The sequence below is a fragment of the Pezoporus occidentalis genome, unplaced genomic scaffold, assembly GCF_034315485.1.
Source record: "Pezoporus occidentalis ecotype Australia unplaced genomic scaffold, CSIRO_AGI_Poc_V1 ctg112, whole genome shotgun sequence".
Taxonomy (NCBI): domain Eukaryota; kingdom Metazoa; phylum Chordata; class Aves; order Psittaciformes; family Psittacidae; genus Pezoporus; species Pezoporus occidentalis.
In genome coordinates this window covers 1,014,487-1,021,942 of record NW_026912907.1, presented here as the reverse complement: position 1 = coordinate 1,021,942, position 7,456 = coordinate 1,014,487, and the positions used below count along the sequence as shown (strand labels likewise).

Sequence of the window (7,456 nt, the reverse complement as noted above, 5' to 3'; positions counted from 1 at the left end):
GGGCTTAGGGCACGGGGTCGGTGGCACTCAGCCCGCTCTGTCAGGTTTAGTCAACGCGTCTTTCCTCACTGAAGTAACAAAGGCCGTTTGCTGCAAATTTAATCCCTTTACGGGAACCTGGTATCAAGCTGATTTTATGTATTTTGTAAAGACATTTCGTGGACTTCTGTGTATCAAGTAGTACCTGAGGTGACAAATTCTTAAAGCAAGGAAACAGCAGCTGAAAGGACCAAAATGGAGTAGAAGTATTTTGTTTGTTTTGTTTGGGGTTTTGTGTGTGTTTTGTTTGTTTGTTCGTTTGTTTTGTTTTGGGGTTTTTGGTTTTGTTTTTTTTTCATGGAATTATCAAGAAAGAGTGGTAAAACAGTTGCAATGGAGAATTAGCAAATGCCCTCAAACCTAATTTCAGACGTATCCAAGTGCACAATAAATACATCAAACCAGTAGTTTCACTGGAAAACCACCAATTTTACATATAAATATAGTTATATAAACAGTTTGAGACCTGCTGTATAGCCATATTAAAAAAAAAGCTTGATATCTGCTAGTGCTTTATAGCCACAAAAAATGCATTTAGGGAACTTAGAAGGCAGAAGCAGGAGCTGATTAGCAGGATGCTGTGTCCTAATGTATTCAAGCACTGGATAACACTTCTGGAACTGTTAAAAGATCTCACAGTCTCAAGGAGTGGTTTGACTCCTTTATATCTCTTTTCCAGAACCTATTTTTCTCATGAGTGCCACACAGACTGAGCATCACAGAGGTGCGAGTCCAAGTGTAGTGTAGGTAAGAACTGTAAAGATGGGAAGTGAAAGAAGACTCTTCCAAAGAAATTTGTATCTTCTGATTTTCACTGAGCCTGTGCCTTGGTTCACACTGATAGAAGGGAGCAAGCAGTTATGTGTTCTGATCCACCCAAAGATAAATGCTTTGAAGCTTCTAAAAATCAGTATTTTCTATTGATCATGCATTAAGCACAGGTAGCGTTTGGTTCATGAGCATTATCTTGCCCATAAGAGCTGTCAGTGTCGACTTGTAATTTGCATACTAATTGGTTGCAGTCTTCAGCAGTAGAAAAGCTAACTGTCCACAATTCAAAGGATTTCTTAATTATAAAAGGAAAGTACTTCATGGCAAAGAGTGTAGCCAATAATTATGTACTGCCAAGTGCCAAAACACATGCAAAATGAGTGTTAACTTCTGGGAACAGAAGGAAGCTGATTTCTTGTGTAGCAGTTTGAGGCTTCTAGCATGAAAAAGAAAATCATTGTTCACATATTCTTCTAATGTAACAGCATTTTCTGTGTGGTGATGGCATTCAGGAAAAATAGCATAATAACTCTGGCACAGTTAATTCAGAGGTGGTGCAAGTTATATACAGAGGGGCCATTCTCCACATGGGTTCTAAGCACTTGAGAGCTTGTATCACCCCTTGCAGCTGGTGGAACTTGTCCAGTGTGCACACAGTCGTCCTTCCTGTCTCTGGGCAGCAGCAGAAATTCTGTGGTTTTTAACCAGTCCCACCATCTGATCATAGCCTAATCCTGTCCTGTGTCATTACCTCACAAAGCTAGAATGGAGGGGTTAAGGCTTTTTAGAAAGGTAAATGTGTTTCTCTTGGATTTAACTGAAGGATTTCTCATGCAAGTTATAATTGTGAAACTTCTTTAGGTTTAGCCTTTCACTGTATAAGAGAGTCCAGCTGTTTTGGGTTCTGCTGTGTGCAGCTGCAGATACTTCCAAAGCTTAGGAAAGTGTAATAGCTTGGAGATGTGTCTAAATAAGTTTACACTACACTGTCTTTTAATATGGCATCTGCACACCTTCAATACCACTGCTTGAGCATTTATAACCACACTAGAGATACCTTTCTAGATTAGTCCTTCAACAAGAACATCTTCAGCTTTTATTATTTTTTATGCATTGATTAGTAAACTTTTAACTGCTTTATTTGCAGATTAATCCCACCTATATTTTTAGTTTTTCTTCTTAATGTGTCACACATTTTATTTTCACCTTATTTCTTGTCATTTCATGTATAGCTTCAGTCTGTTAGAACTTTTGAACAGACAGATCACGGTGGTATGTCTTGCTGCACGTGCTCTGTTATGTAAATGCTATGTTGATTAAGGTACATAGTTCTTACGAGCATCTGTCCAGGGATGCATATGTAATTTATTTCCCTAAAATGTTTTATATAGTCCTTTTCTAAGGCACCTATATTATATGTTCTTTACCTTTCTGCACAGCCAGTGCCTCTGGGCTGCTTTTCTGAGGGCTTTAATTATTGTGCTGTCTGGAAGACAATTGCATAATTAAGTGGTTTTCATTTTCATTCTGAATTTGGTAATCATAACTAAAATGCTGAGAAGTACATCAGCTGCAGTATGAAGAAACTCAATCATTAAAAGAAAATGCACCTCGAAGAGAAATGTGTTTGAGAAGATTCTACTAATAACCAATAATTGAAATGAAAATTAGAAAGAAATAGGGAGAATTGAGCTTGCTGAACTCCTTCAATCTGTTGCTGTAAATGACGAACTTTGTGTTGCTTTGATGAGCACAGAAATGTGACGCTCTGAGGAAAATTTATGAGTATAATTGTAGTAGTTAAACATTACCCCGCGTATTAGAGTGCTGAAAGGACAGATGTTTTATTGTTTTGTAATTTTCCATGTTTAATATTTTAATGATAGATTCTTCATTTGCTCTCCCTAGTTCCTGGAGTGCCCCAATTACATGTGGGTTTGTATACATATATACTATTCATTTTTTATTGAAACAGATGGCATATCTACTCTTTCAAGGCTTAGGCATAGGAGGTACAATAGGATTAAAATTATTTTGAAACAAGAAGACATCTTTCTCCTATCCTATTTCCCATACACCTGTTAGTTTTTCAAGCAACCAATGACAGTAAACACTCAGAATCAGACATTTGTGGTGTTCTGAAAACCCTGCCCTGTTCTTTGGTGTTCAGTTCCTATGACTACCTGTTTTCAAAACCAGATGTCTAAAAGTTAGCTGCTGAGCTCTGCTGGGCTCAACACTAATACTCCTACCAATGACAAAGGGAGCAGATTAGGCATTTTTTGCCAGCTCTCTTAGAAGACCTCTCGCCTAAGTCCACCAGAGTCACCCGAGGCTCATTGCTTTTAAAAATCAGGTAGTTTCTTAAGGTGTATAAACGAGTTCAGAAACCTGATTTTCAGGTCTTCATTGTAAAAACATTAGACAAACTTAATTTCTGCATAAATACTACAAAGTCAAGGTTTCTAGAATTTAAGATATGTATATGTGCTCCAGGGAAGACTTGGAATGCTGTGAGTAAAATGTGTTTTTCTGCCTCTGGAGTCTGTATATATCATACATATATGTATGAAACATTATCCATGCAACTATGCAGTGCAGGACATGTGAGTGGAATGGTTGTGACACCTCTGGAAGTCCAGATTAAAAAAATGGCTTGAAGCAGTTAGTGGTCCTGATTCAGTCAGAAGTTTCACATACATTTGTGCTGCCAACTTCAGCGGGTGTTTAGGCAAGCATTTATGCTCTTTGATGAATTTCCACTCAGTCCTGCAGGAATGTCTGTTCAAATGGGTGTTTGAGATACTTACATTTCTATCAGAGTAGTGGCTGTATTTTGAATGTTAACAGCTACTGTAATGCTTACTAAATGAATAACAAGACTTATGCAAAATGTATAAGATGCTTATTTGGGGACTCAGTCCTAACCTACTACTGGTAAAACAGATTTCCCAGTGCATAGAGAATTCTGCATTTGTGTCAGCATGCTTTTGGATATAGTGTAGAACTTGATCACAGAGGAAGCCTGGACAGGCAATCAGTTAAAATTATCCTCTTTCCTCATGTGAATGTTAGCCATAGAATTGAGACCTTCAAAACATGCTTTTAAATATATTTTAGGAATGTAGTGATTCTAAAGCTATAATTCACATCGAGATTTATGATAATAAAAATGCATAATGAAGAGCAAAGCCTGCAATTTAGCATTTAAGTCAATCATTAAGTTACACAGCAAATCAGAGTTGAAACCTATTGTGGTGGTCATGAGTGCCTACCTTCTTGAGTCTTCATGTTACCAGAGAGAGGATTAAATGGGTCAGGGGTCTAATTTAGTAATTCCTGTTTTCCCAGAGGTTTCCAGGGACCTTCTTGGTGAATACTGGGTTGTTTTGAAAGACAAAGTATCAGAAGTTTGAGTAGAGGAACAAAATCTGTGCAGTCCAGAGTTGTGTCTCGTGAACTCTTGAATTGTGTGGCTTTGATATGTGGGCCACAGCTAATCTGTAATGTTCTATTAAACAGCAAAATTGGTAGAATTTTCAGTTACAAGTTTGGTGAGCAAGCTGTATGGCAATCCATGAGAAACTTGAAAAGATTGATGATTGTCCTTTGGCTCCAAAAACTGGAGAGGTGACTTGAAGGACTAAGGTCTTGTGTGATGTTTTAGGACCCTAACAATGTGTGTGTCACACTACATTTCATATCAGACATTTAATAACCACAGTCAGATGTTTCTCTAGTTTTCCCTCAGCTACTTTTTACAGTGGTATCATAGTTTTCATGGTAAAGCACACTTCAAATATCACATTTTAATTCAACTTCCAGCAGCCCATATTTGCCACTCAGCTTTCAGTGAGTAGCCACAGCTGGCTGAATGCTAAGAAGGTGTCAGTACTAATTCACATTTGAAAAGGCAAAAGATCCCGTAGACATGTTAAGATTCATTATTGATCAGGACTTTGTCTCCCCAAAGTAAGGTTATTATTTTCATTGGAGTCAAGAGTCACGCTGCTTTGATGAAGAAGTAGCTTGGACCCTATCCAGCTATTGATATTTCTAAAGTGATGATCTGGCTCTAAATCTGGCCGCAACGATGCCTTGCTTCACCACACAGCTCTTATTACATATGCCTGTCATTAGTAATGCTTCTGACTTCAACTTTTGAATGGCTTGAAAACAGAGCCTTGTGGTTTTAGTTTTAATAGGTTTTGTGTGTAAGGCTGTTCGTCCTTTTACTCTTGTATAGTGTTGCCCATGGATCGCTTACTGTTCACAATCATATAAGAAAGTTGCTGTATCTGCAAAATGTGCTGCTTGGGGGAACTTGCACTACTGGAATACTTTTATATAAAGAGGTAATCTGCACTGGTTTTCACCACTGAAGTTCAGAATTTAAGATCAAAATGACATGTCATCTTCTTAATTCTATTTTTTCATATTCATAAACATTTCTTTATGACTTATTCCGCAGTATTATGGGATAGTAAGAATATCTACTGCGGTGCATAGGATTTTGGAGTCAGTGGACCAGAGTTACTTTTTTCTTTGTTAGAGCTTGTATGATTTGATGGAAATGTCACTGAGCTACAAAATGAGTAATGAAACCTGGATTTGATCTGGTAGTTTTGGCTGCAACAAGTGTGCCTCCCTTAGCTTATGTGGTGAGACAGGACCTGTAGTACTGCAGGAGTACCTGAGTTCCAGCAGAGCTCTGGCAGAGTAGCCACTGCATATCCACTCACGCCTCCTGTACTCTAACCCTGAAATGTAACCTAAGCAAGGGTAAAGTTACGGAGATAATGGAGATAGTCTGAAAGCCAGGGTATTTTTCCCCTTTTATGCAGATACACATGTGCTGCCATCAGGTCAGTGGTCTTTGACTGCTGAGTCAGCCTAGATAATCAGATGCAAGGTGATGACTCCTTTCACACTGCTAGCAATAGGTTAAGTAAAAGCTTGACTACTGTACTGTATATGTTTGTCACTTCAGGTGAGATTCTTTCCACCAAATTTTGACACTTGCTTTACAGAGATCTGCTCTCATTTTAGTGTACAGCCATCTCATTTTAGTGTACAAAATGTACACTGTAGATGTGTATGTCTACTATTATAGACATTCATATTAATAGTCTGAATCCCATATTCCAAACCAGTGCAAAATATGACTGCCTTCCTCTTTGTATGCTACTTTACCAGGAATACTTTCCTGTTTTGTTTTTATTCCTGTGAATCTATTTGTGATGAACAGGCTTGGTGTTCAAGCTCATTAGTAAAAAACAGAAGCACATGTAATTTTAAAACTAATTCTGTCTTAATAGTTGTCCAACTTAACTGGCTTTACAGGAGTCTTGTCAAAGCCTGGTACTGGAAGAAGTCTTTTTGACATCAGATTAATCCGATTAATTCCAGTTGGGATACATGTTATAATAGGCAAGGGGTATTTATTAACATTTCATTATTTAAGGGTATACCCAGGCTTTCTGCTATGTATTTGCAGTCTCAAGATTTTGTGTATTTTTCATTTGCCCACATGTTTTGGTAGTAATAATAGTAGCTTAGCATTGCCTTTTGCCATTCGCCCTGTGCTCACACATATTTCATAAGTCAACTAGCAGAGTCCTCATTGTAAATATAGTAATTTTTACCTTTTTTATTATTATTATTTTATTTGGAATGATGAACAAAAGCCAGAAAAAATGTTTCTAGCTTTATATACCTTCATGAATACATTTCATTTGTAGTATGGATTCAGTAAACCCTTTGGCCTGGTTGAAAGGATTTTCTTGTTTGTTTTTCTTTCCTGATTTTAAACTAGAGTAAATTAATCCAATTTAAAACTGTTCAGTGGGAATATTTATTGATCATTATTTGTGTGTGTAATAACCACTCTGTCTTTCTTTAAAAGTATTGAAATATTCTTTAGATCAAACCTGAGCAAACTCAATTATAGCAATGCCTTGCTTCCCCGAGTCTTGCACTTCACCTGACGCAGAAATTAGAATATGGAAAAAATAAAAATCTAATACCAATGAGATAAAACTAGCACAATGCAAAAGAAGATAATTACATTGCTCAGCTGTCACAAGGCCAATGTAAAAATGGAGTGACTCATCTTCCTTCACATGCACAGCCTGCTCAAACACACATATATAATTATTTATTTGTATGGTTTTGATTCTTCAGCCAAATGTCACTACTTTATAATGTGGTTTAACCACTTTGGGATTTTGTTCAAAGTGTTCATTTATAGTTTTATCATTGAACCACAAGAAAGTATTCTAGGCTCTGATGTAATTAAGTTGCATGCAAGTGTTGTATATCATTAAATCCTACTTTGTATGAGTACATGAGTTCAAAGACAGCTCTCCTGCAAAGATGAAGATACAATATACAGTGAACAAGGGCTGCTTTTTAGTGAAGACATATTCCTTACCAAAACCAGTGTATCAAGCAAGGGTATGCTCAAGACAAACATCAAGAAATCTCCATATGATGTTGTAATTTTTACTTTGGAGGTAAATGGAAAATTGACTTAGACCATTCCTTAAAAAAAAAAGAGACTAAGACTTATAAGTGACTGTGATCTTATGAACAAAATCTATAAAAATGTGCAATATACAAAAATGCTGGTAAGGAAGAACATTGG

The 7,456-nt window shown here is 37.1% G+C and overlaps 1 long non-coding RNA gene across 1 annotated transcript in view; it reads left to right on the top strand.

The window, feature by feature from the left end:
• Positions 1–338: 338 nt before the first annotated feature.
• LOC134171402 (uncharacterized) overlaps positions 339–7,456 on the top strand; it is a 33,772-nt gene continuing 26,654 nt past the window's right edge. The window contains exon 1 of the long non-coding RNA XR_009967621.1: positions 339–786. This is a non-coding gene — a long non-coding RNA (uncharacterized LOC134171402). The remainder of the gene's footprint in view (positions 787–7,456) is intronic.